The sequence below is a fragment of the Pungitius pungitius genome, chromosome 12 (genome assembly GCF_949316345.1).
Source record: "Pungitius pungitius chromosome 12, fPunPun2.1, whole genome shotgun sequence".
Classification (NCBI taxonomy): domain Eukaryota; kingdom Metazoa; phylum Chordata; class Actinopteri; order Perciformes; family Gasterosteidae; genus Pungitius; species Pungitius pungitius.
Window position 1 is genome coordinate 15,333,417 of NC_084911.1, and position 19,840 is coordinate 15,353,256.

A 19,840-nucleotide genomic window follows, 5' to 3' on the forward strand; every position below is an offset into this window, starting at 1 on the left:
TCCCAGGACAATGAACACATGCTACGATTATTATCAAATTATGCCGCAAGCTCAGACCAAACAAGACGAGGTGGCCGAGTGGTTAAGGCGATGGACTGCTAATCCATTGTGCTCTGCACGCATGGGTTCGAATCCCATTCTCGTCGCATTCCACTTTTATTTGACCAAATACATTTACAAGTCACCACCACGAAATTCACATCTGTTGCCCTAGTTCCAATTTGGTTGGAGCAAAGGGCTCAGATTGTCAAGACCTCATCTAAAGCCAACCCTGTAATGTAACAGAGTATTTTTCTCAACCCATCAACATACGTTTTTACAACACCTTTAAGGTGATTGAGAAACATTGTTTGGTCAATAAGACGGTCGAAATCAACTAAATGTTTGTAAAAACCTAGTCTAAAGTAAGACTTGGCGGCCGAGTGTTTTGGCCTATGCTGATTATTGTCACTATCTCCTTGTCTGAAAATTAGGAATAATGGAGGATGCGGGCATCGATCCCGCTACTTCTCGCATGCTAAGCGAGCGCTCTACCATTTGAGCTAATCCCCCTCTACACAGAGCGCTTGGGTTGAATTGCCATAAGGCTGACACTGCATTTTAACACTTTTAAAACCTCCCAGGACAATAAAAACATGCTACGATAATTATCAAATTATGCCGCAAGCTCCTATTAAACAAGACTTGGCGGCCGAGTGTTTTGGCCTTTGCTGATTTTTGTCACTATCTCCTTGTCTAAAAATTAGGAATAATGGAGAATGCGGGCATCGATCCCGCTACTTCTCGCATGCTAAGCGAGCGCTCTACCATTTGAGCTAATCCCCCTCTACACAGAGCGCTTGGGTCGAATTGCCATAAGGCTGACACTGCATTTAAACACTTTTAAACCCTCCCAGGACAATGAACACATGCTACGATAATTATAAAATTATGCCGCAAGCTCAGACCAAACAAGACGAGGTGGCCGAGTGGTTAAGGCGATGGACTGCTAATCCATTGTGCTCTGCACGCATGGGTTCGAATCCCATTCTCGTCGCATTCCTCTTCTATTTGACCAAATACATTTACAAGTCACCACCACGAAATTCACATCTGTTGCCCTAGTTCCAATTTGGTTGGAGCAAAGGGCTCAGATTGTCAAGACCTCATCTAAAGCCAACCCTGTAATGTAACAGAGTATTCTTCTCAACCCATCAACATACGTTTTTACAACACCTTTAAGGTGATTGAGAAACATTGTTTGGTCAATAAGACGGTCGAAATCAACTAAATGTTTGTAAAAACCTAGTCTAAAGTAAGACTTGGTGGCCGAGTGTTTTGGCCTTTGCTGATTATTGTCACTATCTCCTTGTCTGAAAATTAGGAATAATGGAGGATGCGGGCATCGATCCCGCTACTTCTCGCATGCTAAGCGAGCGCTCTACCATTTGAGCTAATCCCCCTCTACACAGAGCGCTTGGGTCGAATTGCCATAAGGCTGACACTGCATTTTAACACTTTTAAAACCTCCCAGGACAATAAAAACATGCTACGATAATTACCATAAAATGCCGCAAGCTCCTATTAAACAAGACTTGGCGGCCGAGTGTTTTGGCCTTTGCTGATTATTGTCACTATCTCCTTGTCTGAAAATTAGGAATAATGGAGGATGCGGGCATCGATCCCGCTACTTCTCGCATGCTAAGCGAGCGCTCTACCATTTGAGCTAATCCCCCTCTACACAGAGCGCTTGGGTTGAATTGCCATAAGGCTGACACTGCATTTTAACACTTTTAAAACCTCCCAGGACAATAAAAACATGCTACGATAATTATCAAATTATGCCGCAAGCTCCTATTAAACAAGACTTGGCGGCCGAGTGTTTTGGCCTTTGCTGATTTTTGTCACTATCTCCTTGTCTAAAAATTAGGAATAATGGAGAATGCGGGCATTGATCCCGCTACTTCTCGCATGCTAAGCGAGCGCTCTACCATTTGAGCTAATCCCCCTCTACACAGAGCGCTTGGGTCGAATTGCCATAAGGCTGACACTGCATTTAAACACTTTTAAACCCTCCCAGGACAATGAACACATGCTACGATAATTATAAAATTATGCCGCAAGCTCAGACCAAACAAGACGAGGTGGCCGAGTGGTTAAGGCGATGGACTGCTAATCCATTGTGCTCTGCACGCATGGGTTCGAATCCCATTCTCGTCGCATTCCTCTTCTATTTGACCAAATACATTTACAAGTCACCACCACGAAATTCACATCTGTTGCCCTAGTTCCAATTTGGTTGGAGCAAAGGGCTCAGATTGTCAAGACCTCATCTAAAGCCAACCCTGTAATGTAACAGAGTATTCTTCTCAACCCATCAACATACGTTTTTACAACACCTTTAAGGTGATTGAGAAACATTGTTTGGTCAATAAGACGGTCGAAATCAACTAAATGTTTGTAAAAACCTAGTCTAAAGTAAGACTTGGCGGCCGAGTGTTTTGGCCTTTGCTGATTATTGTCACTATCTCCTTGTCTGAAAATTAGGAATAATGGAGGATGCGGGCATCGATCCCGCTACTTCTCGCATGCTAAGCGAGCGCTCTACCATTTGAGCTAATCCCCCTCTACACAGAGCGCTTGGGTCGAATTGCCATAAGGCTGACACTGCATTTTAACACTTTTAAAACCTCCCAGGACAATAAAAACATGCTACGATAATTACCATAAAATGCCGCAAGCTCCTATTAAACAAGACTGGGCGGCCGAGTGTTTTGGCCTTTGCTGATTATTGTCACTATCTCCTTGTCTGAAAATTAGGAATAATGGAGGATGCGGGCATCGATCCCGCTACTTCTCGCATGCTAAGCGAGCGCTCTACCATTTGAGCTAATCCCCCTCTACACAGAGCGCTTGGGTTGAATTGCCATAAGGCTGACACTGCATTTTAACACTTTTAAAACCTCCCAGGACAATAAAAACATGCTACGATAATTATCAAATTATGCCGCAAGCTCCTATTAAACAAGACTTGGCGGCCGAGTGTTTTGGCCTTTGCTGATTTTTGTCACTATCTCCTTGTCTAAAAATTAGGAATAATGGAGAATGCGGGCATCGATCCCGCTACTTCTCGCATGCTAAGCGAGCGCTCTACCATTTGAGCTAATCCCCCTCTACACAGAGCGCTTGGGTCGAATTGCCATAAGGCTGACACTGCATTTAAACACTTTTAAACCCTCCCAGGACAATGAACACATGCTACGATAATTATAAAATTATGCCGCAAGCTCAGACCAAACAAGACGAGGTGGCCGAGTGGTTAAGGCGACGGACTGCTAATCCATTGTGCTCTGCACGCATGGGTTCGAATCCCATTCTCGTCGCATTCCTCTTCTATTTGACCAAATACATTTACAAGTCACCACCACGAAATTCACATCTGTTGTCCTAGTTCCAATTTGGTTGGAGCAAAGGGCTCAGATTGTCAAGACCTCATCTAAAGCCAACCCTGTAATGTAACAGAGTAATCTTCTCAACCCATCAACATACGTTTTTACAACACCTTTAAGGTGATTGAGAAACATTGTTTGGTCAATAAGACGGTCGAAATCAACTAAATGTTTGTAAAAACCTAGTCTAAAGTAAGACTTGGCGGCCGAGTGTTTTGGCCTTTGCTGATTATTGTCACTATCTCCTTGTCTAAAAATTAGGAATAATGGAGGATGCGGGCATTGATCCCGCTACTTCTCGCATGCTAAGCGAGCGCTCTACCATTTGAGCTAATCCCCCTCTACACAGAGCGCTTGGGTCGAATTGCCATAAGGCTGACACTGCATTTAAACACTTTTAAACCCTCCCAGGACAATGAACACATGCTACGATTATTATCAAATTATGCCGCAAGCTCAGACCAAACAAGACGAGGTGGCCGAGTGGTTAAGGCGATGGACTGCTAATCCATTGTGCTCTGCACGCATGGGTTCGAATCCCATTCTCGTCGCATTCCACTTTTATTTGACCAAATACATTTACAAGTCACCACCACGAAATTCACATCTGTTGCCCTAGTTCCAATTTGGTTGGAGCAAAGGGCTCAGATTTTCAAGACCTCATCTAAAGCCAACCCTGTAATGTAACAGAGTATTCTTCTCAACCCATCAACATACGTTTTTACAACACCTTTAAGGTGATTGAGAAACATTGTTTGGTCAATAAGACGGTCGAAATCAACTAAATGTTTGTAAAAACCTAGTCTAAAGTAAGACTTGGCGGCCGAGTGTTTTGGCCTATGCTGATTATTGTCACTATCTCCTTGTCTGAAAATTAGGAATAATGGAGGATGCGGGCATCGATCCCGCTACTTCTCGCATGCTAAGCGAGCGCTCTACCATTTGAGCTAATCCCCCTCTACACAGAGCGCTTGGGTTGAATTGCCATAAGGCTGACACTGCATTTTAACACTTTTAAAACCTCCCAGGACAATAAAAACATGCTACGATAATTATCAAATTATGCCGCAAGCTCCTATTAAACAAGACTTGGCGGCCGAGTGTTTTGGCCTTTGCTGATTTTTGTCACTATCTCCTTGTCTAAAAATTAGGAATAATGGAGAATGCGGGCATCGATCCCGCTACTTCTCGCATGCTAAGCGAGCGCTCTACCATTTGAGCTAATCCCCCTCTACACAGAGCGCTTGGGTCGAATTGCCATAAGGCTGACACTGCATTTAAACACTTTTAAACCCTCCCAGGACAATGAACACATGCTACGATAATTATAAAATTATGCCGCAAGCTCAGACCAAACAAGACGAGGTGGCCGAGTGGTTAAGGCGATGGACTGCTAATCCATTGTGCTCTGCACGCATGGGTTCGAATCCCATTCTCGTCGCATTCCTCTTCTATTTGACCAAATACATTTACAAGTCACCACCACGAAATTCACATCTGTTGCCCTAGTTCCAATTTGGTTGGAGCAAAGGGCTCAGATTGTCAAGACCTCATCTAAAGCCAACCCTGTAATGTAACAGAGTATTCTTCTCAACCCATCAACATACGTTTTTACAACACCTTTAAGGTGATTGAGAAACATTGTTTGGTCAATAAGACGGTCGAAATCAACTAAATGTTTGTAAAAACCTAGTCTAAAGTAAGACTTGGCGGCCGAGTGTTTTGGCCTTTGCTGATTATTGTCACTATCTCCTTGTCTGAAAATTAGGAATAATGGAGGATGCGGGCATCGATCCCGCTACTTCTCGCATGCTAAGCGAGCGCTCTACCATTTGAGCTAATCCCCCTCTACACAGAGCGCTTGGGTCGAATTGCCATAAGGCTGACACTGCATTTTAACACTTTTAAAACCTCCCAGGACAATAAAAACATGCTACGATAATTACCATAAAATGCCGCAAGCTCCTATTAAACAAGACTTGGCGGCCGAGTGTTTTGGCCTTTGCTGATTATTGTCACTATCTCCTTGTCTGAAAATTAGGAATAATGGAGGATGCGGGCATCGATCCCGCTACTTCTCGCATGCTAAGCGAGCGCTCTACCATTTGAGCTAATCCCCCTCTACACAGAGCGCTTGGGTTGAATTGCCATAAGGCTGACACTGCATTTTAACACTTTTAAAACCTCCCAGGACAATAAAAACATGCTACGATAATTATCAAATTATGCCGCAAGCTCCTATTAAACAAGACTTGGCGGCCGAGTGTTTTGGCCTTTGCTGATTTTTGTCACTATCTCCTTGTCTAAAAATTAGGAATAATGGAGAATGCGGGCATCGATCCCGCTACTTCTCTTATGCTAAGCGAGCGCTCTACCATTTGAGCTAATCCCCCTCTACACAGAGCGCTTGGGTCGAATTGCCATAAGGCTGACACTGCATTTAAACACTTTTAAACCCTCCCAGGACAATGAACACATGCTACGATAATTATAAAATTATGCCGCAAGCTCAGACCAAACAAGACGAGGTGGCCGAGTGGTTAAGGCGATGGACTGCTAATCCATTGTGCTCTGCACGCATGGGTTCGAATCCCATTCTCGTCGCATTCCTCTTCTATTTGACCAAATACATTTACAAGTCACCACCACGAAATTCACATCTGTTGTCCTAGTTCCAATTTGGTTGGAGCAAAGGGCTCAGATTGTCAAGACCTCATCTAAAGCCAACCCTGTAATGTAACAGAGTAATCTTCTCAACCCATCAACATACGTTTTTACAACACCTTTAAGGTGATTGAGAAACATTGTTTGGTCAATAAGACGGTCGAAATCAACTAAATGTTTGTAAAAACCTAGTCTAAAGTAAGACTTGGCGGCCGAGTGTTTTGGCCTTTGCTGATTATTGTCACTATCTCCTTGTCTAAAAATTAGGAATAATGGAGGATGCGGGCATTGATCCCGCTACTTCTCGCATGCTAAGCGAGCGCTCTACCATTTGAGCTAATCCCCCTCTACACAGAGCGCTTGGGTCGAATTGCCATAAGGCTGACACTGCATTTAAACACTTTTAAACCCTCCCAGGACAATGAACACATGCTACGATTATTATCAAATTATGCCGCAAGCTCAGACCAAACAAGACGAGGTGGCCGAGTGGTTAAGGCGATGGACTGCTAATCCATTGTGCTCTGCACGCATGGGTTCGAATCCCATTCTCGTCGCATTCCAATTTTATTTGACCAAATACATTTACAAGTCACCACCACGAAATTCACATCTGTTGCCCTAGTTCCAATTTGGTTGGAGCAAAGGGCTCAGATTGTCCACACCTCATCTAAAGCCAACCCTGTAATGTAACAGAGGATTCTTCTCAACCCATCAACATACGTTTTTACAACACCTTTAAGTTGATTGAGAAAGATTGTTTAGTCAATAAGACGGTCGAAATCAACTAAATGTTCGTAAAAACCTAGTCTAAAGTAAGACTTGGCAGCCGAGTGTTTTGGCCTTTGCTGATTATTGCCACTATCTCCTTGTCTAAAAATTAGAAATAATGGAGAATGCGGGCATCGATCCCGCTACTTTTCGCATGCTAAGCGAGCGCTCTACCATTTGAGCTAATCCCCCTCTACACAGAGCGCTTGGGTCGAATTGCCATAAGGCTGACACTGCATTTAAACGCTTTTAAAACCTCCCAGGACAATGAAAACATGCTACGATAATTACCATAAAATGCCGCAAGCTCAGACCAAACAAGACGAGGTGGCCGAGTGGTTAAGGCGATGGACTGCTAATACATTGTGCTCTGCACGCATGGGTTCGAATCCCATTCTTGTCGCATTCCACTTTTATTTGACCAAATACATTTACAAGTCACCACCACGAAATTCACATCTGTTGCCCTAGTTCCAATTTGGTTGGAGCAAAGGGCTCAGATTGTCAAGACCTCATCTAAAGCCAACCCTGTAATGTAACAGAGTATTCTTCTCAACCCATCAACATACATTTTTACAACACCTTTAAGGTGATTGAGAAAAATTGTTTGGTCAATAAGACGGTCGAAATCAACTAAATGTTCGTAAAAACCTAGTCTAAAGTAAGACTTGGCGGCCGAGTGTTTTGGCCTTTGCTGATTATTGTCACTATCTCCTTGTCTGAAAATTAGGAATAATGGAGGATGCGGGCATCGATCCCGCTACTTCTCGCATGCTAAGCGAGCGCTCTACCATTTGAGCTAATCCCCCTCTACACAGAGCGCTTGGGTCGAATTGCCATAAGGCTGACACTGCATTTTAACACTTTTAAAACCTCCCAGGACAATGAAAACATGCTACGATAATTACCATAAAATGCCGCAAGCTCAGACCAAACAAGACGAGGTGGCCGAGTGGTTAAGGCGATGGACTGCTAATCCATTGTGCTCTGCACGCATGGGTTCGAATCCCATTCTTGTCGCATTCCACTTTTATTTGACCAAATACATTTACAAGTCACCACCACGAAATTCACATCTGTTGCCCTAGTTCCAATTTGGTTGGAGCAAAGGGCTCAGATTGTCAAGACCTCATCTAAAGCCAACCCTGTAATGTAACAGAGTATTTTTCTCAACCCATCAACATACATTTTTACAACACCTTTAAGGTGATTGAGAAAAATTGTTTGGTCAATAAGACGGTCGAAATCAACTAAATGTTCGTAAAAACCTAGTCTAAAGTAAGACTTGGCGGCCGAGTGTTTTGGCCTTTGCTGATTATTGTCACTATCTCCTTGTCTGAAAATTAGGAATAATGGAGGATGCGGGCATCGATCCCACTACTTCTCGCATGCTAAGCGAGCGCTCTACCATTTGAGCTAATCCCCCTCTACACAGAGCGCTTGGGTCGAATTGCCATAAGGCTGACACTGCATTTAAACACTTTTAAACCCTCCCAGGACAATGAACACATGCTACGATTATTATCAAATTATGCCGCAAGCTCAGACCAAACAAGACGAGGTGGCCGAGTGGTTAAGGCGATGGACTGCTAATCCATTGTGCTCTGCACGCATGGGTTCGAATCCCATTCTCGTCGCATTCCACTTTTATTTGACCAAATACATTTACAAGTCACCACCACGAAATTCACATCTGTTGCCCTAGTTCCAATTTGGTTGGAGCAAAGGGCTCAGATTGTCCACACCTCATCTAAAGCCAACCCTGTAATGTAACAGAGGATTCTTCTCAACCCATCAACATACGTTTTTACAACACCTTTAAGTTGATTGAGAAAGATTGTTTAGTCAATAAGACGGTCGAAATCAACTAAATGTTCGTAAAAACCTAGTCTAAAGTAAGACTTGGCAGCCGAGTGTTTTGGCCTTTGCTGATTATTGCCACTATCTCCTTGTCTAAAAATTAGAAATAATGGAGAATGCGGGCATCGATCCTGCTACTTCTCGCATGCTAAGCGAGCGCTCTACCATTTGAGCTAATCCCCCTCTACACAGAGCGCTTGGGTCGAATTGCCATAAGCCTGACACTGCATTTAAACGCTTTTAAAACCTCCTAGGACAATGAAAACATGCTACGATAATTACCATAAAATGCCGCAAGCTCAGACCAAACAAGACTTGGCGGCCGAGTGTTTTGGCCTTTGCTGATTATTGTCACTATCTCCTTGTCTGAAAATTAGGAATAATGGAGGATGCGGGCATCGATCCCGCTACTTCTCGCATGCTAAGCGAGCGCTCTACCATTTGAGCTAACCCCCCTCTACTCAGAGCGCGTGGGTCGAATTGCCATAAGGCTGACACTGCATTTAAACGCTTTTAAAACCTCCTAGGAAAATGAAAACATGCTACGATAATTACCATAAAATGCCGCAAGCTCAGACCAAACAAGACGAGGTGGCCGAGTGGTTAAGGCGATGGACTGCTAATCCATTGTGCTCTGCACGCATGGGTTCGAATCCCATTCTCGTCGCATTCCTCTTCTTTTTGACCAAATACATTTACAAGTCACCACCACGAAATTCACATCTGTTGCCCTAGTTCCAATTTGGTTGGAGCAAAGGGCTCAGATTGTCAAGACCTCATCTAAAGCCAACCCTGTAATGTAACAGAGTATTCTTCTCAACCCATCAACATACATTTTTACAACACCTTTAAGGTGATTGAGATAAATTGTTTGGTCAATAAGACGGTCGAAATCAACTAAATGTTCGTAAAAACCTAGTCTAAAGTAAGACTTGGCGGCCGAGTGTTTTGGCCTTTGCTGATTATTGTCACTATCTTCTTGTCTGAAAATTAGGAATAATGGAGGATGCGGGCATCGATCCCGCTACTTCTCGCATGCTAAGCGAGCGCTCTACCATTTGAGCTAATCCCCCTCTACACAGAGCGCTTGGGTCGAATTGCCATAAGGCTGACACTGCATTTTAACACTTTTAAAACCTCCCAGGACAATAAAAACATGCTACGATAATTATCAAATTATGCCGCAAGCTCCTATTAAACAAGACTTGGCGGCCGAGTGTTTTGGCCTTTGCTGATTATTGTCACTATCTCCTTGTCTAAAAATTAGGAATAATGGAGAATGCGGGCATCGATCCCGCTACTTCTCGCATGCTAAGCGAGCGCTCTACCATTTGAGCTAATCCCCCTCTACACAGAGCGCGTGGGTCGAATTGCCATAAGGCTGACACTGCATTTAAACACTTTTAAACCCTCCCAGGACAATGAACACATGCTACGATTATTATCAAATTATGCCGCAAGCTCAGACCAAACAAGACGAGGTGGCCGAGTGGTTAAGGCGATGGACTGCTAATCCATTGTGCTCTGCACGCATGGGTTCGAATCCCATTCTCGTCGCATTCCACTTTTATTTGACCAAATACATTTACAAGTCACCACCACGAAATTCACATCTGTTGCCCTAGTTCCAATTTGGTTGGAGCAAAGGGCTCAGATTGTCCACACCTCATCTAAAGCCAACCCTGTAATGTAACAGAGGATTCTTCTCAACCCATCAACATACGTTTTTACAACACCTTTAAGTTCATTGAGAAAGATTGTTTAGTCAATAAGACGGTCGAAATCAACTAAATGTTCGTAAAAACCTAGTCTAAAGTAAGACTTGGCAGCCGAGTGTTTTGGCCTTTGCTGATTATTGCCACTATCTCCTTGTCTAAAAATTAGAAATAATGGAGAATGCGGGCATCGATCCCGCTACTTCTCGCATGCTAAGCGAGCGCTCTACCATTTGAGCTAATCCCCCTCTACACAGAGCGCTTGGGTCGAATTGCCATAAGCCTGACACTGCATTTAAACGCTTTTAAAACCTCCTAGGAAAATGAAAACATGCTACGATAATTACCATAAAATGCCGCAAGCTCAGACCAAACAAGACGAGGTGGCCGAGTGGTTAAGGCGATGGACTGCTAATCCATTGTGCTCTGCACGCATGGGTTCGAATCCCATTCTCGTCGCATTCCTCTTCTTTTTGACCAAATACATTTACAAGTCACCACCACGAAATTCACATCTGTTGCCCTAGTTCCAATTTGGTTGGAGCAAAGGGCTCAGATTGTCAAGACCTCATCTAAAGCCAACCCTGTAATGTAACAGAGTATTCTTCTCAACCCATCAACATACATTTTTACAACACCTTTAAGGTGATTGAGATAAATTGTTTGGTCAATAAGACGGTCGAAATCAACTAAATGTTCGTAAAAACCTAGTCTAAAGTAAGACTTGGCGGCCGAGTGTTTTGGCCTTTGCTGATTATTGTCACTATCTTCTTGTCTGAAAATTAGGAATAATGGAGGATGCGGGCATCGATCCCGCTACTTCTCGCATGCTAAGCGAGCGCTCTACCATTTGAGCTAATCCCCCTCTACACAGAGCGCTTGGGTCGAATTGCCATAAGGCTGACACTGCATTTTAACACTTTTAAAACCTCCCAGGACAATAAAAACATGCTACGATAATTATCAAATTATGCCGCAAGCTCCTATTAAACAAGACTTGGCGGCCGAGTGTTTTGGCCTTTGCTGATTATTGTCACTATCTCCTTGTCTAAAAATTAGGAATAATGGAGAATGCGGGCATCGATCCCGCTACTTCTCGCATGCTAAGCGAGCGCTCTACCATTTGAGCTAATCCCCCTCTACACAGAGCGCGTGGGTCGAATTGCCATAAGGCTGACACTGCATTTAAACACTTTTAAACCCTCCCAGGACAATGAACACATGCTACGATTATTATCAAATTATGCCGCAAGCTCAGACCAAACAAGACGAGGTGGCCGAGTGGTTAAGGCGATGGACTGCTAATCCATTGTGCTCTGCACGCATGGGTTCGAATCCCATTCTCGTCGCATTCCACTTTTATTTGACCAAATACATTTACAAGTCACCACCACGAAATTCACATCTGTTGCCCTAGTTCCAATTTGGTTGGAGCAAAGGGCTCAGATTGTCCACACCTCATCTAAAGCCAACCCTGTAATGTAACAGAGGATTCTTCTCAACCCATCAACATACGTTTTTACAACACCTTTAAGTTCATTGAGAAAGATTGTTTAGTCAATAAGACGGTCGAAATCAACTAAATGTTCGTAAAAACCTAGTCTAAAGTAAGACTTGGCAGCCGAGTGTTTTGGCCTTTGCTGATTATTGCCACTATCTCCTTGTCTAAAAATTAGAAATAATGGAGAATGCGGGCATCGATCCCGCTACTTCTCGCATGCTAAGCGAGCGCTCTACCATTTGAGCTAATCCCCCTCTACACAGAGCGCTTGGGTCGAATTGCCATAAGCCTGACACTGCATTTAAACGCTTTTAAAACCTCCTAGGACAATGAAAACATGCTACGATAATTACCATAAAATGCCGCAAGCTCAGACCAAACAAGACGAGGTGGCCGAGTGGTTAAGGCGATGGACTGCTAATCCATTGTGCTCTGCACGCATGGGTTCGAATCCCATTCTTGTCGCATTCCACTTTTATTTGACCAAATACATTTACAAGTCACCACCACGAAATTCACATCTGTTGCCCTAGTTCCAATTTGGTTGGAGCAAAGGGCTCAGATTGTCCACACCTCATCTAAAGCCAACCCTGTAATGTAACAGAGGATTCTTCTCAACCCATCAACATACATTTTTACAACACCTTTAAGGTGATTGAGAAAAATTGTTTGGTCAATAAGACGGTCGAAATCAACTAAATGTTCGTAAAAACCTAGTCTAAAGTAAGACTTGGCGGCCGAGTGTTTTGGCCTTTGCTGATTATTGTCACTACCTCCTTGTCTGAAAATTAGGAATAATGGAGGATGCGGGCATCGATCCCGCTACTTCTCGCATGCTAAGCGAGCGCTCTACCATTTGAGCTAATCCCCCTCTACACAGAGCGCTTGGGTCGAATTGCCATAAGGCTGACACTGCATTTAAACGCTTTTAAAACCTCCCAGGACAATGAACACCTGCTACGATAATTACCATAAAAAGCCGCAAGCTCAGACCAAACAAGACTTGGCGGCCGAGTGTTTTGGCCTTTGCTGATTATTGTCACTATCTCCTTGTCTGAAAATTAGGAATAATGGAGGATGCGGGCATCGATCCCGCTACTTCTCACATGCTAAGCGAGCGCTCTACCATTTGAGCTAACCCCCCTCTACGCAGAGCGCGTGGGTCGAATTGCCATAAGGCTGACACTGCATTTAAACACTTTTAAACCCTCCCAGGACAATGAACACATGCTACGATTATTATCAAATTATGCCGCAAGCTCAGACCAAACAAGACGAGGTGGCCGAGTGGTTAAGGCGATGGACTGCTAATCCATTGTGCTCTGCACGCATGGGTTCGAATCCCATTCTCGTCGCATTCCACTTTTATTTGACCAAATACATTTACAAGTCACCACCACGAAATTCACATCTGTTGCCCTAGTTCCAATTTGGTTGGAGCAAAGGGCTCAGATTGTCCACACCTTATCTAAAGCCAACCCTGTAATGTAACAGAGGATTCTTCTCAACCCATCAACATACGTTTTTACAACACCTTTAAGTTCATTGAGAAAGATTGTTTAGTCAATAAGACGGTCGAAATCAACTAAATGTTCGTAAAAACCTAGTCTAAAGTAAGACTTGGCAGCCGAGTGTTTTGGCCTTTGCTGATTATTGCCACTATCTCCTTGTCTAAAAATTAGAAATAATGGAGAATGCGGGCATCGATCCCGCTACTTCTCGCATGCTAAGCGAGCGCTCTACCATTTGAGCTAATCCCCCTCTACACAGAGCGCTTGGGTCGAATTGCCATAAGCCTGACACTGCATTTAAACGCTTTTAAAACCTCCTAGGAAAATGAAAACATGCTACGATAATTACCATAAAATGCCGCAAGCTCAGACCAAACAAGACGAGGTGGCCGAGTGGTTAAGGCGATGGACTGCTAATCCATTGTGCTCTGCACGCATGGGTTCGAATCCCATTCTCGTCGCATTCCTCTTCTTTTTGACCAAATACATTTACAAGTCACCACCACGAAATTCACATCTGTTGCCCTAGTTCCAATTTGGTTGGAGCAAAGGGCTCAGATTGTCAAGACCTCATCTAAAGCCAACCCTGTAATGTAACAGAGTATTCTTCTCAACCCATCAACATACATTTTTACAACACCTTTAAGGTGATTGAGATAAATTGTTTGGTCAATAAGACGGTCGAAATCAACTAAATGTTCGTAAAAACCTAGTCTAAAGTAAGACTTGGCGGCCGAGTGTTTTGGCCTTTGCTGATTATTGTCACTATCTTCTTGTCTGAAAATTAGGAATAATGGAGGATGCGGGCATCGATCCCGCTACTTCTCGCATGCTAAGCGAGCGCTCTACCATTTGAGCTAATCCCCCTCTACACAGAGCGCTTGGGTCGAATTGCCATAAGGCTGACACTGCATTTTAACACTTTTAAAACCTCCCAGGACAATAAAAACATGCTACGATAATTATCAAATTATGCCGCAAGCTCCTATTAAACAAGACTTGGCGGCCGAGTGTTTTGGCCTTTGCTGATTATTGTCACTATCTCCTTGTCTAAAAATTAGGAATAATGGAGGATGCGGGCATCGATCCCGCTACTTCTCGCATGCTAAGCGAGCGCTCTACCATTTGAGCTAATCCCCCTCTACACAGAGCGCTTGGGTCGAATTGCCATAAGGCTGACACTGCATTTAAACACTTTTAAACCCTCCCAGGACAATGAACACATGCTACGATAATTATCAAATTATGCCGCAAGCTCAGACCAAACAAGACGAGGTGGCCGAGTGGTTAAGGCGATGGACTGCTAATCCATTGTGCTCTGCACGCATGGGTTCGAATCCCATTCTCGTCGCATTCCACTTTTATTTGACCAAATACATTTACAAGTCACCACCACGAAATTCACATCTGTTGCCCTAGTTCCAATTTGGTTGGAGCAAAGGGCTCAGATTGTCCACACCTCATCTAAAGCCAACCCTGTAATGTAACAGAGGATTCTTCTCAACCCATCAACATACGTTTTTACAACACCTTTAAGTTCATTGAGAAAGATTGTTTAGTCAATAAGACGGTCGAAATCAACTAAATGTTCGTAAAAACCTAGTCTAAAGTAAGACTTGGCAGCCGAGTGTTTTGGCCTTTGCTGATTATTGCCACTATCTCCTTGTCTAAAAATTAGAAATAATGGAGAATGCGGGCATCGATCCCGCTACTTCTCGCATGCTAAGCGAGCGCTCTACCATTTGAGCTAATCCCCCTCTACACAGAGCGCTTGGGTCGAATTGCCATAAGCCTGACACTGCATTTAAACGCTTTTAAAACCTCCTAGGAAAATGAAAACATGCTACGATAATTACCATAAAATGCCGCAAGCTCAGACCAAACAAGACGAGGTGGCCGAGTGGTTAAGGCGATGGACTGCTAATCCATTGTGCTCTGCACGCATGGGTTCGAATCCCATTCTCGTCGCATTCCTCTTCTTTTTGACCAAATACATTTACAAGTCACCACCACGAAATTCACATCTGTTGCCCTAGTTCCAATTTGGTTGGAGCAAAGGGCTCAGATTGTCAAGACCTCATCTAAAGCCAACCCTGTAATGTAACAGAGTATTCTTCTCAACCCATCAACATACATTTTTACAACACCTTTAAGGTGATTGAGATAAATTGTTTGGTCAATAAGACGGTCGAAATCAACTAAATGTTCGTAAAAACCTAGTCTAAAGTAAGACTTGGCGGCCGAGTGTTTTGGCCTTTGCTGATTATTGTCACTATCTTCTTGTCTGAAAATTAGGAATAATGGAGGATGCGGGCATCGATCCCGCTACTTCTCGCATGCTAAGCGAGCGCTCTACCATTTGAGCTAATCCCCCTCTACACAGAGCGCTTGGGTCGAATTGCCATAAGGCTGACACTGCATTTTAACACTTTTAAAACCTCCCAGGACAATAAAAACATGCTACGATAATTATCAAATTATGCCGCAAGCTCCTATTAAACAAGACTTGGCGGCCGAGTGTTTTGGCCTTTGCTGATTATTGTCACTATCTCCTTGTCTAAAAATTAGGAATAATGGAGAATGCGGGCATCGATCCCGCTTCTTCTCGCATGCTAAGCGAGCGCTCTACCATTTGAGCTAATCCCCCTCTACACAGAGCGCGTGGGTCGAATTGCCATAAGGCTGACACTGCATTTAAACGCTTTTAAACCCTCCCAGGACAATGAACACATGCTACGATTATAATCAAATTATGCCGCAAGCTCAGACCAAACAAGACGAGGTGGCCGAGTGGTTAAGCCGATGGACTGCTAATCCATTGTGCTCTGCACGCTTGGGTTCGAATCCCATTCTCGTCGCATTCCACTTTTATTTGACCAAATACATTTACAAGTCACCACCACGAAATTCACATCTGTTTCCCTAGTTCCAATTTGGTTGGAGCAAAGGGCTCAGATTGTCAAGACCTCATCTAAAGCCAACCCTGTAATGTAACAGAGTATTCTTCTCAACCCATCAACATACGTTTTTACAACACCTTTAAGGTGATTGAGAAACATTGTTTGGTCAATAAGACGGTCGAAATCAACTAAATGTTTGTAAAAACCTAGTCTAAAGTAAGACTTGGCGGCCGAGTGTTTTGGCCTTTGCTGATTATTGTCACTATCTCCTTGTCTGAAAATTAGGAATAATGGAGGATGCGGGCATCTATCCCGCTACTTCTCGCATGCTAAGCGAGCGCTCTACCATTTGAGCTAATCCCCCTCTACACAGAGCGCTTGGGTCGAATTGCCATAAGGCTGACACTGCATTTAAACACTTTTAAACCCTCCCAGGACAATGAACAAATGCTACGATTATTACCATAAAATGCCGCAAGCTCAGACCAAACAAGACGAGGTGGCCGAGTGGTTAAGGCGATGGACTGCTAATCCGTTGTGCTCTGCACGCATGGGTTCGAATCCCATTCTCGTCGCATTCCACTTTTATTTGACCAAATACATTTACAAGTCACCACCACGAAATTCACATCTGTTGCCCTAGTTCCAATTTGGTTGGAGCAAAGGGCTCAGATTGTCCACACCTCATCTAAAGCCAACCCTGTAATGTAACAGTGTATTCTTCTCAACCCATCAACATACGTTTTTACAACACCTTTAAGGTGAGTGAGAAAAATTGTTTGGTCAATAAGACGGTCGAAATCAACTAAATGTTTGTAAAAACCTAGTCTAAAGTAAGACTTGGCGGCCGAGTGTTTTGGCCTTTGCTGATTATTGTCACTATCTCCTTGTCTGAAAATTAGGAATAATGGAGGATGCGGGCATCTATCCCGCTACTTCTCGCATGCTAAGCGAGCGCTCTACCATTTGAGCTAATCCCCCTCTACACAGAGCGCTTGGGTCGAATTGCCATAAGGCTGACACTGCATTTAAACGCTTTTAAAACCTCCCAGGACAATGAACACCTGCTACGATAATTACCATAAAATGCCGCAAGCTCAGACCAAACAAGACTTGGCGGCCGAGTGTTTTGGCCTTTGCTGATTATTGTCACTATCTCCTTGTCTGAAAATTAGGAATAATGGAGGATGCGGGCATCGATCCCGCTACTTCTCGCATGCTAAGCGAGCGCTCTACCATTTGAGCTAATCCCCCTCTACACAGAGCGCGTGGGTCGAATTGCCATAAGGCTGACACTGCATTTAAACACTTTTAAACCCTCCCAGGACAATGAACACATGCTACGATAATTATCAAATTATGCCTCAAGCTCAGACCAAACAAGACGAGGTGGCCGAGTTGTTAAGGCGATGGACTGCTAATCCATTGTGCTCTGCACGCATGGGTTCGAATCCCATTCTCGTCGCATTCCACTTTTATTTGACCAAATACATTTACAAGTCACCACCACGAAATTCACATCTGTTGCCCTAGTTCCAATTTGGTTGAAGCAAAGGGCTCAGATTGTCCACACCTCATCTAAAGCCAACCCTGTAATGTAACAGAGTATTCTTCTCAACCCATCAACATACGTTTTTACAACACCTTTAAGTTGATTGAGAAAGATTGTTTAGTCAATAAGACGGTCGAAATCAACTAAATGTTTGTAAAAACCTAGTCTAAAGTAAGACTTGGCGGCCGAGTGTTTTGGCCTTTGCTGATTATTGTCACTATCTCCTTGTCTGAAAATTAGGAATAATGGAGGATGCGGGCATCTATCCCGCTACTTCTCGCATGCTAAGCGAGCGCTCTACCATTTGAGCTAATCCACCTCTACACAGAGCGCTTGGGTCGAATTGCTATAAGGCTGACACTGCATTTAACACTTTTAAAACCTCCCAGGACAATGAATACATGCTACGATAATTACCATAAAATGCCGCAAGCTCAGACCAAACAAGACGAGGTGGCCGAGTGGTTAAGGCGATGGACTGCTAATCCATTGTGCTCTGCACGCATGGGTTCGAATCCCATTCTCGTCGCATTCCTCTTCTTTTTGACCAAATACATTTACAAGTCACCACCACGAAATTCACATCTGTTGCCCTAGTTCCAATTTGGTTGGAGCAAAGGGCTCAGATTGTCAAGACCTCATCTAAAGCCAACCCTGTAATGTAACAGAGTATTCTTCTCAACCCATCAACATACGTTTTTACAACACCTTTAAGGTGATTGAGAAACATTGTTTGGTCAATAAGACGGTCGAAATCAACTAAATGTTTGTAAAAACCTAGTCTAAAGTAAGACTTGGCGGCCGAGTGTTTTGGCCTTTGCTGATTATTGTCACTATCTCCTTGTCTGAAAATTAGGAATAATGGAGGATGCGGGCATCGATCCCGCTACTTCTCGCATGCTAAGCGAGCGCTCTACCATTTGAGCTAATCCCCCTCTACACAGAGCGCGTGGGTCGAATTGCCATAAGGCTGACACTGCATTTAAACACTTTTAAACCCTCCCAGGACAATGAACACATGCTACGATAATTATCAAATTATGCCGCAAGCTCAGACCAAACAAGACGAGGTGGCCGAGTGGTTAAGGCGATGGACTGCTAATCCATTGTGCTCTGCACGCATGGGTTCGAATCCCATTCTCGTCGCATTCCACTTTTATTTGACCAAATACATTTACAAGTCACCACCACGAAATTCACATCTGTTGCCCTAGTTCCAATTTGGTTGGAGCAAAGGGCTCAGATTGTCAAGACCTCATCTAAAGCCAACCCTGTAATGTAACAGAGTATTCTTCTCAACCCATCAACATACGTTTTTACAACACCTTTAAGGTGATTGAGAAAAATTGTTTGGTCAATAAGACGGTCGAAATCAACTAAATGTTTGTAAAAACCTAGTCTAAAGTAAGACTTGGCGGCCGAGTGTTTTGGCCTTTGCTGATTATTGTCACTATCTCCTTGTCTGAAAATTAGGAATAATGGAGGATGCGGGCATCGATCCCGCTACTTCTCGCATGCTAAGCGAGCGCTCTACCATTTGAGCTAATCCCCCTCTACACAGAGCGCTTGGGTCGAATTGCCATAAGGCTGACACTGCATTTAAACACTTTTAAACCCTCCCAGGACAATGAACACATGCTACGATAATTATCAAATTATGCGTCAAGCTCAGACCAAACAAGACGAGGTGGCCGAGTTGTTAAGGCGATGGACTGCTAATCCATTGTGCTCTGCACGCATGGGTTCGAATCCCATTCTCGTCGCATTCCTCTTCTTTTTGACCAAATACATTTACAAGTCACCACCACGAAATTCACATCTGTTGCCCTAGTTCCAATTTGGTTGGAGCAAAGGGCTCAGATTGTCAAGACCTCATCTAAAGCCAACCCTGTAATGTAACAGAGTATTCTTCTCAACCCATCAACATACGTTTTTACA

At 43.7% G+C, this 19,840-nt stretch overlaps 26 non-coding genes across 26 annotated transcripts; all 26 read left to right on the forward strand.

Moving 5' to 3' along the window:
• Positions 1 to 64: 64 nt before the first annotated feature.
• Positions 65 to 146, forward strand: trnas-gcu (transfer RNA serine (anticodon GCU)). The gene has a single exon. It is a non-coding gene; the product is annotated as a tRNA-Ser (tRNA).
• An 808-nt stretch (positions 147 to 954) lies between these two features.
• Positions 955 to 1,036, forward strand: trnas-gcu (transfer RNA serine (anticodon GCU)). The gene has a single exon. It is a non-coding gene; the product is annotated as a tRNA-Ser (tRNA).
• Positions 1,037 to 2,117: 1,081 nt separating this feature from the next.
• On the forward strand, positions 2,118 to 2,199 carry trnas-gcu (transfer RNA serine (anticodon GCU)). The gene has a single exon. It is a non-coding gene; the product is annotated as a tRNA-Ser (tRNA).
• A 1,081-nt stretch (positions 2,200 to 3,280) lies between these two features.
• trnas-gcu (transfer RNA serine (anticodon GCU)) lies at positions 3,281 to 3,362 on the forward strand. Its single transcript has one exon. It is a non-coding gene; the product is annotated as a tRNA-Ser (tRNA).
• Positions 3,363 to 3,897: 535 nt separating this feature from the next.
• trnas-gcu (transfer RNA serine (anticodon GCU)) lies at positions 3,898 to 3,979 on the forward strand. The gene has a single exon. It is a non-coding gene; the product is annotated as a tRNA-Ser (tRNA).
• Positions 3,980 to 4,787: 808 nt separating this feature from the next.
• trnas-gcu (transfer RNA serine (anticodon GCU)) lies at positions 4,788 to 4,869 on the forward strand. Its single transcript has one exon. It is a non-coding gene; the product is annotated as a tRNA-Ser (tRNA).
• A 1,081-nt stretch (positions 4,870 to 5,950) lies between these two features.
• Positions 5,951 to 6,032, forward strand: trnas-gcu (transfer RNA serine (anticodon GCU)). Its single transcript has one exon. It is a non-coding gene; the product is annotated as a tRNA-Ser (tRNA).
• A 535-nt stretch (positions 6,033 to 6,567) lies between these two features.
• On the forward strand, positions 6,568 to 6,649 carry trnas-gcu (transfer RNA serine (anticodon GCU)). The gene has a single exon. It is a non-coding gene; the product is annotated as a tRNA-Ser (tRNA).
• A 535-nt stretch (positions 6,650 to 7,184) lies between these two features.
• trnas-gcu (transfer RNA serine (anticodon GCU)) lies at positions 7,185 to 7,266 on the forward strand. Its single transcript has one exon. It is a non-coding gene; the product is annotated as a tRNA-Ser (tRNA).
• A 535-nt stretch (positions 7,267 to 7,801) lies between these two features.
• Positions 7,802 to 7,883, forward strand: trnas-gcu (transfer RNA serine (anticodon GCU)). The gene has a single exon. It is a non-coding gene; the product is annotated as a tRNA-Ser (tRNA).
• Positions 7,884 to 8,418: 535 nt separating this feature from the next.
• trnas-gcu (transfer RNA serine (anticodon GCU)) lies at positions 8,419 to 8,500 on the forward strand. The gene has a single exon. It is a non-coding gene; the product is annotated as a tRNA-Ser (tRNA).
• An 808-nt stretch (positions 8,501 to 9,308) lies between these two features.
• On the forward strand, positions 9,309 to 9,390 carry trnas-gcu (transfer RNA serine (anticodon GCU)). Its single transcript has one exon. It is a non-coding gene; the product is annotated as a tRNA-Ser (tRNA).
• Positions 9,391 to 10,198: 808 nt separating this feature from the next.
• Positions 10,199 to 10,280, forward strand: trnas-gcu (transfer RNA serine (anticodon GCU)). Its single transcript has one exon. It is a non-coding gene; the product is annotated as a tRNA-Ser (tRNA).
• Positions 10,281 to 10,815: 535 nt separating this feature from the next.
• Positions 10,816 to 10,897, forward strand: trnas-gcu (transfer RNA serine (anticodon GCU)). The gene has a single exon. It is a non-coding gene; the product is annotated as a tRNA-Ser (tRNA).
• Positions 10,898 to 11,705: 808 nt separating this feature from the next.
• On the forward strand, positions 11,706 to 11,787 carry trnas-gcu (transfer RNA serine (anticodon GCU)). Its single transcript has one exon. It is a non-coding gene; the product is annotated as a tRNA-Ser (tRNA).
• A 535-nt stretch (positions 11,788 to 12,322) lies between these two features.
• Positions 12,323 to 12,404, forward strand: trnas-gcu (transfer RNA serine (anticodon GCU)). Its single transcript has one exon. It is a non-coding gene; the product is annotated as a tRNA-Ser (tRNA).
• An 808-nt stretch (positions 12,405 to 13,212) lies between these two features.
• trnas-gcu (transfer RNA serine (anticodon GCU)) lies at positions 13,213 to 13,294 on the forward strand. Its single transcript has one exon. It is a non-coding gene; the product is annotated as a tRNA-Ser (tRNA).
• A 535-nt stretch (positions 13,295 to 13,829) lies between these two features.
• Positions 13,830 to 13,911, forward strand: trnas-gcu (transfer RNA serine (anticodon GCU)). Its single transcript has one exon. It is a non-coding gene; the product is annotated as a tRNA-Ser (tRNA).
• An 808-nt stretch (positions 13,912 to 14,719) lies between these two features.
• On the forward strand, positions 14,720 to 14,801 carry trnas-gcu (transfer RNA serine (anticodon GCU)). Its single transcript has one exon. It is a non-coding gene; the product is annotated as a tRNA-Ser (tRNA).
• A 535-nt stretch (positions 14,802 to 15,336) lies between these two features.
• On the forward strand, positions 15,337 to 15,418 carry trnas-gcu (transfer RNA serine (anticodon GCU)). Its single transcript has one exon. It is a non-coding gene; the product is annotated as a tRNA-Ser (tRNA).
• An 808-nt stretch (positions 15,419 to 16,226) lies between these two features.
• On the forward strand, positions 16,227 to 16,308 carry trnas-gcu (transfer RNA serine (anticodon GCU)). The gene has a single exon. It is a non-coding gene; the product is annotated as a tRNA-Ser (tRNA).
• A 535-nt stretch (positions 16,309 to 16,843) lies between these two features.
• trnas-gcu (transfer RNA serine (anticodon GCU)) lies at positions 16,844 to 16,925 on the forward strand. Its single transcript has one exon. It is a non-coding gene; the product is annotated as a tRNA-Ser (tRNA).
• An 808-nt stretch (positions 16,926 to 17,733) lies between these two features.
• Positions 17,734 to 17,815, forward strand: trnas-gcu (transfer RNA serine (anticodon GCU)). The gene has a single exon. It is a non-coding gene; the product is annotated as a tRNA-Ser (tRNA).
• A 534-nt stretch (positions 17,816 to 18,349) lies between these two features.
• trnas-gcu (transfer RNA serine (anticodon GCU)) lies at positions 18,350 to 18,431 on the forward strand. The gene has a single exon. It is a non-coding gene; the product is annotated as a tRNA-Ser (tRNA).
• Positions 18,432 to 18,966: 535 nt separating this feature from the next.
• Positions 18,967 to 19,048, forward strand: trnas-gcu (transfer RNA serine (anticodon GCU)). Its single transcript has one exon. It is a non-coding gene; the product is annotated as a tRNA-Ser (tRNA).
• Positions 19,049 to 19,583: 535 nt separating this feature from the next.
• Positions 19,584 to 19,665, forward strand: trnas-gcu (transfer RNA serine (anticodon GCU)). Its single transcript has one exon. It is a non-coding gene; the product is annotated as a tRNA-Ser (tRNA).
• The last annotated feature ends 175 nt before the right edge of the window (positions 19,666 to 19,840 follow it).